Source organism: Ixodes scapularis, unplaced genomic scaffold, assembly GCF_016920785.2.
Source record: "Ixodes scapularis isolate PalLabHiFi unplaced genomic scaffold, ASM1692078v2 PGA_scaffold2__306_contigs__length_199485367, whole genome shotgun sequence".
In the NCBI taxonomy this organism is placed as follows: Eukaryota; Metazoa; Arthropoda; class Arachnida; order Ixodida; family Ixodidae; genus Ixodes; species Ixodes scapularis.
Window position 1 is genome coordinate 14,817,701 of NW_024609857.1, and position 10,171 is coordinate 14,827,871.

At 47.5% G+C, this 10,171-nt stretch overlaps 1 protein-coding gene across 2 annotated transcripts in view; it reads right to left on the minus strand.

Moving 5' to 3' along the window:
- The window catches only part of LOC8050618 (potassium voltage-gated channel protein Shaw), a 199,036-nt gene extending 194,056 nt beyond the window's left edge, over window positions 1–4,980 (minus strand). For both annotated transcript variants that reach the window (XM_042291710.1, XM_042291709.1), the window contains exon 1: window positions 4,767–4,980. The gene's annotated coding sequence lies outside the window, so the exon portion shown is untranslated. The remainder of the gene's footprint in view (window positions 1–4,766) is intronic.
- Window positions 4,981–10,171: the final 5,191 nt, after the last annotated feature.

Consider the following 10,171-nt stretch of genomic DNA (forward strand, 5'->3'; position numbering starts at 1 on the left):
CCTATGCTTCACCGTAAGTTGGAACCGCCGATCTCCACTGGGGGACTGGATGGCGCATTGAGCAAACAGGTACGAAGCCACCGGATGCTAGCGGCTTGTCCCGGAAGTGAGCGCTTGACAGACTTTTCTGCTCTTCCGAGTGCGGGTTCGAGCAGCGGCCAGGGCACTGAATTTTTTTCTCGTCATCTCAAGAGAGCCTGCTTGTTGCGCAGTAACAGCGCATGCGGGCCCAAGATGTCTGCTGGGAAATAATTCGTTGTGAAAAATTTTGAGATTCTATTTGATCGATTGTGAATGCGTCCCGCGTTCAAATGCCTTACTGTCGGGATTTAATTCAAATCTGGATTATTAAAATCTTTTCAGAGACACAAGTAAGCCATCCGACTGAATGCACTAGGAAGGCCAGCAGACACCCGACTTCCAGGACAATCATCAAACTTCCGCTGGCTTCACTTCCGCCTGGCTAATATACAATCTTCATTAAACTACGTTTTTCCTGTTTTTTGTTATTTTTTTTTTACAACTGAGGTGGACGCAGCGCAGCTACAAAGGTTAGTCGTCTGTCCAGCTAGCAGAACCGGAAAGAGTGGTCGGGGTTTGCTCATTCAATTTACGCGGCTACGAAGGTCGCGTTGGCTATACACTATGAGGGGATCCGGTGCTCCTCGCTTGTGCAAACATTGTTTGGCAAATAGGGCCACCCTTCTACCTACATCTGAAGCTCGCGTTTTTTTTTCCTCTTAATTTTCGTTAAGATGATTTTGCTTTTGGACTCGTGAGCGGTTTCGAGCGTGTTTACGCGCGGGGTTAGAATATGCCGACTATGCGGTGGGGTCTGGCTTAATCGACTTGCGGTGAGCGAGCCATGGAGAATATTTGTGTGTCTTCGTATCGATGGCAGGGCGGCCGCTTGCAGGTTGGGATCATTACCGGCGGGACGATGCTAATCGCGACGCAAACAGGGACCGATGAAATTTAATTCATCATCGGCGGTAGCGCGTGTGGTCGAAGGCGGTTTTGTGGATTTATGCATTTCGGGTGGAGGGATGCGATATATCGAGCTCACCTGCGGAAAAGACCGCGAGTTTTAATTTTACGCCCACGGCGATGGTATTTAAGGGGCCGAATGGCTTGAACGAAAAATTGTAGTTTAATGCCGCATTCCTTTTTTTAAATTTGATTATTATTGGATCGGCGGTATTTAAAGTTGAATTTTATGTTTGTGACTCGATCGCCGCGACGAGGTACGTACACTATAAAATGACTATAGTGACTTGTTTCATATCTAGTTTTAATACGCAGCATATCTTGGAAAAGCTAATTGCTGCAACATCATGAGGCAGCACGTCAAATGATGAAGCTAAAAATATATATTGACCCCCCCCAAAAAAAAAGAAATAATAAAAGAAATATTTATATATTAAATAAGAAAACAGTTTGTGCATGTGACTCTGAGCATAACGTTTCACGTGCTTACGTCATGATCGGTGTCACAGCGCAGGCAGTTGTTTTAGGTCAAAAATAGAGGTGTGCAAATACTGCCTGGATTCGAATAGTGAAGCGTCATCCCTAACGTTAACAGAGCAAAAACAAAACAAAAAAAAGAAAAAAAAAGCAGCATGTCGTGTTTTCTTTGTTTTGTTTTGTTTAGAGGAGTGATCAAAAAGAAAAAGAAAAAAGGACAGGCGCCATTTGATTTGAAACCACTGTTTGTATACAACCCCCCAATTAACACATATTTACAGCCTCGCCTTTCGGCGAGCTCCCCTCCGTATAGATTGTAGTGATTGGCTTTCGCAGGTGTTTTTTGCGGGAAAGTGAACGCTACGGATGTCTTAGAGCGTGGGACCGTACATGCGAGCACTGCATCTCATAACTCCAGACTAGAAAAAACAAACAAAAACACTTGCCGAAACGATTACGTTATCGAGGCACGTGTCTTAAAAATGCCGCACCCGGACTGCTCGTGCATGATGCAAAAAGCACGGCGTTTGATGCAGAGACACAATGATAGAATCATTCGCGCACACGTCTTAAGCTGCAGGTTCGAATCATGCTTTTGCTTCGTATACATTTGTATGTTTTGAACGTATCTGGCGAACACTTTGTATACGATTAGCGTGACAGGACTGTCTTTTTGTATGAGGTATTCGCGCTGTCACCGCGGCTTTCGGGTAAGGACATCAAACGCCGGGTGTCCCCCCGTCTGCCCTTCGGTCGGACGTCTCCGAACGGCACCCCGTCTGTCCGAAATGCCGCGTCGATTACAAGCGGAGCCGAGACCGACGACGCACTGTCATTGACTGGCCACCGCTTTGGCGGCCGCCATGTCGTATCTCGTGACCCAAAAATACCTCGGCTGTCGGGTATGCGCAGCATCGATCTCGCGACGTTCGCTCCTAATGCATCATTCGTGGCTCCTCGGCGATCCATGTCGCCGAAACCGTGGGCCATAATCCGGCTTCTGTGCAGCCAGGGAAAGTAATATTGTCTATTCATGATGCAGAGGTGATCTGTCCCCGGTTCGTCACGGTGGAAAAAAACAAAAGACAAAAAAAAAACAACGTGGTACTTTAGTCGTACATTTCGACAGTCGGAAAACTAAAGGCTTGAGCCTGCATTTGGGGAGTAGGACTCGGTTGGATTCATTGAATTATAAAAGCGGTTTTCAAAATCTTCCTTTCATAACAATATAAGACGTTTTCACCGGCGTAATCCTTTTCCAGCCATTTGTGTGGTAGCGTGCTGCTGGGAGAGCGTGTGGAGAGTGAGTTTCATCGGTGTCCTTTTCACGCGAAGAAAGTCGTCGTGTTCAGGAGACGAATTCTCGCGGCTGACAACACAATGGTGGATTTATGTCGCGTTACAAAAGAGCGTACGCAGTTTTTTTAAATAGCGACCGAATTGGTTCGCGTTCTTCACATTCCTCATCTCAATTCAAACCGAAGTGACGAGCGGAACAAGAAGGCTTTGAAAAGTAGTTTTCACGCGACCGCGCTCAAGCAGATTCAACATCTTCGCAAGAAGAGAGATGAGCCAGTGCTCGTGGATTTCACTGCTCGCACTAAGCAGATAAACTCATTTTGAACGCGAATAGAAACGAACATTCGTCTGTACTGTAGTACAAACGAAGAGTAAAACTTCGCAGTTGCCTACCTTAGTATGTGTGAATTTCATTGCTACAACCTTTAGCAATGCCCTGTTAAAACAAAAGTTTAGAAAAATAAAAAAAGCGCTGAGAAATTTTGCAGAGATTTGCGTCAACGTAGAGCCAGTGTAAAAGAAGGTCAAAGCAACTTACGCACGAAATGATTAAAACAAAATAGCGCTCGTTGCGTTCTCAAAATAGCGCTTGTGCGTAGGAGTTTAGTATACCTTCGGTAAGGTGATTGGATTCCGGCGAAAAAGTTTGCGAAGCCTCCAGGCAACGTAATCGACTTGTCTACTGGTGCGTACGTAAAGCGCTGCTCCGAACCCGTCCTGCCACGAGCACGGCAAAATCTCAAGAACCATCAGAACGATAAGCCTGTTTAAGCAGAGCGGCTCCAAAACGCGTCCTCTGCGCGGAGGAAATGGCGGTTGCGTTTGATGCCCCACGCAGAAATCTACCGCCGTACACCGAGCGCATGTCTCTTCCTTCGTTAATGTAATTTCAAAAAAAAAAAAAAAAAGAAAACATTTAACGCGATGCAGAGATGTGGGGTCCGAACTTTGGCTGTATTCAAGATATTCGAGGTTTAGCTTATGAGACGGGCAGCTCTTAGTGTAGATTGCTTTCGCAATAGCCAGCGCTTTGCCTCAAATCTACCGCTCGAAATAACCTTCTGTGTCGGTAGCGTATACCGTTGGGTCCAGCGGGCTATACCGCTGAAGTAGAAAACCCTTCAAGCTGACCTCCGCACAATTTTCCCCCCATCTTTTTATCTCCGTCTTTATCAGTCGCTTGGTTAATTTCACCCATGGATGCACCATCAAGGTCTGCTTCCTAACCGCTTCTCTAAATAGTCGCTGACAGGACAAAACGGCGGGGAAGAGTTTCAGTTGTCCCGTTGCCAGCGCGAGCACCTTCGATGATGCTTTCAGCGTCTCGCGAGCGTGCACGCGCAGCCCAAGCACGGCAGAAGGAGACGATCGCCTGCTGAAGGTCGGTCGTCCGAAAGGGACGCTTTACCGTTCTCAGCCTTTCAGTGACTAAAGCAGCAAGAGATCTTTTAACATCATGAAAATCCGAGACTTGGGGAGCAAGAGAGGGGACATCACACACACAGGTCTCAAACGAGAGTAAAGAAGAGAGTAAAAGACAAGAAATCCTCGTTTTTTACGCTTGGGGTGATCAGAGCCCTTGGGAGCCGATTACACCCCAGCAAAGCAGGTTAAAGATTTGCACTCTAGCCTCCCGGGAAATCTGAGACATTTGGGACCGGGTGCGGCATCCACTCAACGAACGTCGCGGGTAGGGGATGATCTCCACCGCACCACGTCCTCGGCCGGGGCCGAACCCGATCACCGTTAACCACCGAGGGCAACACGCAAAGAGCGTCTTCCCTGTCCTGCCGGTAATTAGAGCTGCGGTTCCCTGGGCCGGCAGGAAGAAGGGGCACCGCGACCGAGCGAGTCCGGACGAGTAAGGCCCTGCGCCATCGATCCAGGCCTTTTTCCGAATGCACGTCTCTTCTCCTGGCCGCCCGGCGCTGGTTGCCGCTCGAGCGGCCGGGAAAGCAGCGGCGAGGCGGGAGGCACGACCGCCTGGTGGTTCTGGCGCTCACCTGATTGTCCGAGGAGCCGCCGGTATCCATTGGCAGAGCGCGGCCTCACGCGGCGCCAGTGACATGCAGGCGCGACTCCGGCGTCGGGGAGCGGGACCGCCCGGCGTGGTGGTGCGGTGTCCAGACCCCGGGCCCCCGCCGCCGATCGCTTCCGGGGTTGGGACTCCCCGGGGCTGCCAGCGCGTTGGGAGACGCAGCCCGACCGGGTCTGGGCGGACGCTAGAAAATGGCTCCTCCGCACCGCCGCTGGGCGCGACGCACGCGCTCTCCTGTGGCCACGGAGGACGCGCCAGCGCCGCCGCCGGGGCGAGGCCACGGGAGGCGCCGGCTCTTCGCCGACTCGCCCGTGTGGAACGGACGAACAGGACGGGATACGAGTGGCCCTGCAGACGTGCTCCTGGTAAACGATTGTACGAAGAAGAAACAAAGCAAGGACAGCCCAGACTCGTAGAGAGGGGCGCAACACATCATTGACAACACATCAACTTTAACAACGAAATACACAATACTATCTCGATAGTGCTGCAGACAACCCACTGTTGCGAATTTCGGCCTCCTTTTATTACCTACAATATTGCTAAACATAAATAAAAAATAATAATTCCAACCAAAGTGCGAAAAAAAGGGGTGGGTTTATTGATGAGCACAAAACTCATAAGTTTTATACTTGGCCGGACTGTACATTGCTTGCTCAGATTTTTGTGTTTCTGTTAAACTGCCTTTCACATGCCTCCATTTTTTTGTGGTGTTTTATCCAGTGCACCCGCTTGAAGCTCCACATTTTTTATGTTTGACACACGTCATTAAATAAGCTTCTTCGAGTACGAGTGATTAATTCAACTACTGTTTTTAAAGTAACGAAGCTAATGGAGCGGACGAATCTATAAAGCGGGACGTGTACTTGGAAGGCAGCAAGAGCGGTACCAATCTCTGCAACAGGAAGATTCGTCCCTCCACGCGAATAAAATGGGAGACGAGATTGATTTTCAGAGTCCACGCAGTACCGGCAACAGACCTCACAAATACGAATTCGAACAATCGTTGAACCGTCATCATTCATCATTTTCTTATTTCGTTGACTTTTGAGACTTGCGAGAACACCAAATTGTTTGGGGAAATCGACAGACAAAGCCGATGAAAAGCTTTTATTAACTCCTGATTATCGTATCAAACAGTAATATACCTGGCCAGATGCTTATATTTCTACTGGATGATTTATGATTTTCGGGCTACGTTAAACTGTCCTCACTTCGAAGCTTTTCCGCATCGCCACCAGATGGCGACTTCCCAAAGGCCCCAGTGTCAATACTAACCGCACTCTCCATCCGCGTACGGGTCGCAGAAACCACGGCGGGCCTCTATTAGTAGGCATGAGGTTGAATGAAGAGCGGGGGAATAAATAGAAGCGGAAGAGGAAAAAAAAAAAACAAAGACACGGACGCCGACAAAAGTGGCGACGTTGGTGACGGAGAAAGATGGCAGCATTATGAGACGCGGGCGGTGACAAAACAACAACAGCAACAAAAACAAAACAAACTATAACAGCAAAACTAAAGCAGCAGAAGCTGGGGCTCCGTGACAGCCGCGTCTATCAACGACCCTAATAAGGTCTCCAGTCTGTGCCTTGGTAGGCCTTCGAGGTCGCCTAAAATACAAGGACGCAGAGGCCAGGGGTGCTAAACAGTCCTGACCGGCGCAAGAAAACAGAGAGGATTCCGGTATAAGGTTCTCGAAAGCAAAACGATGCATTGAAACAACAAACAAACCAGGACAAAAGGGTACGAAAATGGGAAGCTGAAAGGAAAAACCACGAGGGTCGAAGCAAACCAGCAGCAAGAAAGATAAGGCTTCAGCAAGAGAACGCGCACAGAGGGTGCCGGACTAAAGCGCGTCCGACAAAAGAAATAAGATAGAACTAAGAAGTAAGACACAACGCCGACACAGTGAAAGCAACAAAAGTAGTATCGAAGTGAAGGGGAGAGTGTGGTGGGTGCAATGAGGCAACGAGCTGCGAGAGGCGAAATTGCACTTCCATAAAGCTAGCGGAGTAGTATAAAACAAAGAAGCAATAAGGTAAAAAAAAAAATAAACGAAAAGCCAACTTCAACGGTTGGGGAAAAAATGCAACAACAAGAACAAAATAAAAGTGGGGGAATCTGGTTTCGAAGTATATATTGAATATTGTTCGGCAGGTTTCCGTTTTCAGCTTGCGTTGCGGTTATCGCTGTGCGCTGTAATGCAAGATCAGGTGCGGGGATAAACAAAAGTAAAAGAAAGGGCGCTTTATTTTTTTTTTTTTTTATTTTGTTTTTTTATTATTAGCCGTTGAACTTGGTGGCGCCTTGTACGAAAGAGTAACTGGTTGCGAGCTGAACCCTTCTGCTGGAACACAGCGGCCGCTGAAAGGACGTATATAAGCAAAAACGGCGCCAACAGGAACCCTCGCAGGCGCGCGCGCGCTTGTGTCTGTCGTAATCTACGTCTCGCGTGTCTCTACTGTCTTTTTTGTGATTTTGGCAGCACCTCCAATTTAACTGTTTATTAACTCGCGCTCCTCTTCCTGTAAGTTCAGGGGTTGCTGACATCGGGCCATTGCATCGAGGCTTTGTTGCGATTCTGGGTAATGGTAAAATTAAACTATGGGTGGGATAACGCAACTTAACGAATAATGTAGTTGAATGTTCTGCAATCCCTCAGTGTTTCAGCAGCCAACAACATTGGTCATTTATACATGATGCAGCAGAAGGTTTCAAAGCGATGAATTATACTGTGTGTCAACATCTTTTCTTCCCACACTCAGCCCAAATTTAAGCGAGGCTGCGACAATACTTTGTTTTTCGAAATTCTGCCGCAGCTTTGTGTTTTACTCTTTTGCGAACCAGACGAAAGGACGTTCCTTGGTAGGATGCGTAGAATAAACAACTGCACATAAGCTCGAATGGTGCTATGAAATAAATATGTGCGAGCAGTAACCGAAAAACACATGAAGTTGACGACACCACATAAAACGTTCATTGCAGCTGGTGGCCTAAACGCGACTTCGTGAAAGCGAATAAAATTAATTGCTTATTTATTTGGAATGGAAGCTCCGATAGGGAATCAACAAGGAATGTTTTACATAAGCGTTGCGAGCGTTCGCAACAACAGTAACTTCAGCGACCCTAGGTTTCCATGGCAACCGCGCGTCGTACGTAAGTAGCAAGCAGCGCGAGGAGAGGTGGAACAATCGCGCCCTTTGCGACCAACAAATCATGGCTAGGGGGGACCGAAGCTCCTCGTGTCTTCAGATTGTTAATCACAGGTGATCTATTCAATGCGCATGTTCATTTCAGTTTAAACTTAGGTTTGGGACAGTGCAGTTCGCGGACTTCAGGGTTACAGTAGTGCATAACGGGGCCTTTAATACGGACGAACGTCGAGCAACTGAGAACGTCAACTTTAGGTGCCAGCGAAATAGGCGCTCATTGCTTCTTTATCTATTACAGTTGCAAGCGCTGCGCATAGCTACGTTAGCAGCGTTTGTTGTTGTACGCAGTGAACCATATGTGGAGCGCAAGGTTGTCTGCTTCTTTTGCAGGGATTGCGGTGACATCAGAACGCCGAGTTTTGATTGGGCCCGATTGTTATGCATCCAAATTATCCTTCGCTTGGTGGGTAAATTATGAAACTGTCGACCAAATGAATGATGACACGTGCCCGAGATTAACATACTCGGTTGCACAAGTGGCCAATGACAAGAAGGGGGAACAGAAATAGTAAAGGAATACATATAAGTTATAGTTTGGGGCATTTGTTCAGAATCTCGTGTTCACAAACCGGAACAGTGCAGGAATAAAACTATGAAAATCAAAAGCAGAGAGAAAAAAGAAAGAAAGTGGAGGGCAACATGACGTCATCAATAATGCCATAGTCACTGAGATCTAAAAAAAAAAAAAAAGAAAACTCTAGCCGTGGCTTTTTATGTTTACGCTTGGGTTGCTCTGTGATTGGTCATTCGGTGCTGTTATCGGCCAATGTTGCGATCTGATTGGCTGTTGAGCAATATTGAGATGCTCGGGGCTCGACGCCCCGCTCTGCGTTTCTCAAATAGTCAGTAACAATAGTCGTTGGCAAGTTAAAAAGTTTCCATGGATTTAATCAAGTCAAGTCTGTTTTCATTGGGCATTGCTACCTTTACCAATTCCCTCATAGTGAGACTCCTCGTACATCATACAAAAGACGCAGTGTTCGCTGCGGACGTTTACTCCGCGGGCAAATGATTTTATCTGCAGACAAATTTTCTGCATACACGCCTCAACGTGTTCAAAGCATGAATTTTTGTTTTACACATATGCACGCGTCGAACATGTCTGCCAACATTCTCTGTTTGATCAACGTAACAGGATTGTCGTACAAAGAAACACGATGCCCGCAGACAGTTACTGAGGACTGTATGTCTTATATCCTTTATTAGCGGTGCGATCGACTGCGGATTTGAGAAACCCACAAATAAATTATACAAAGATCGCCAAAACGGGACCAATTCCGGTATCATTCAGCGACCTAACACCGGTTCCTGCTTTTTGTCGTCGTGCGATATATGCTGTCCTTTGAGGGGCTGCATGCTGCTGATTGGCTGGCTGCGCCCCTTTTCCTATTGAGACTGCCAGGAAGTCTATGACGGCACCTAATGTTTGCGCGACGTAAATCAGGATCCCGACCTCTGGTTCCGTCGCATTTGTCAAAGCGAGTGCGAGTTCTCGGAAGGGCTTCCGGTCTTTCGGTTTCCTCAGCTCGGCTCACAATGGCCGGCGCTAACGAGGAACGCGAGTAATGTCGCGCTAAGGCGTTGTCATTAATCTGACATTGTCGTTGACGGTAAACGGCGGAGGAGCTGGCGCTGCCTTTGTTCTCGAGCCCAATTAACGAGTGGCGAGGACTCCTTTGCTTTCTTCAGGGCCCATTTGTGGACCTTTGACCACGCGGACTGGCTCGGAGGGAGTCTCGACCGCGCTTGACATTCAGTCTTTAAAGGTGACAAAAACAAAGGTGGAATAAACTTTTAATAAATTTCTCTCTCTCAGTTTGTTAATTTTATTACAGTTTGGTGCTCGATTTGGTGCGAGCCTGCTGAAGAATATTTTGGCGGTTGTCGTCTAGATTGAATAATAGACAAATTTACGCGATTTTATAACGTCGGCGGGGGCTAAACCTGTACCGACTGTAAATGGGCTTCCCCTCACACTACTATACTCTGCAGCGAAGCACGCTTTCAGGTCAAACTACTAGTAGCAGAACACTTTTACTAAGAGGAAAGAAAGACTAAGATATCTTGACTAGAACCACCTTATCTGGCAGGGAGGAGATATGCGAGGTTAGATTGGGGGGATGGGATGAAATTATATGTGTTGTGTTACGTTCGCTGA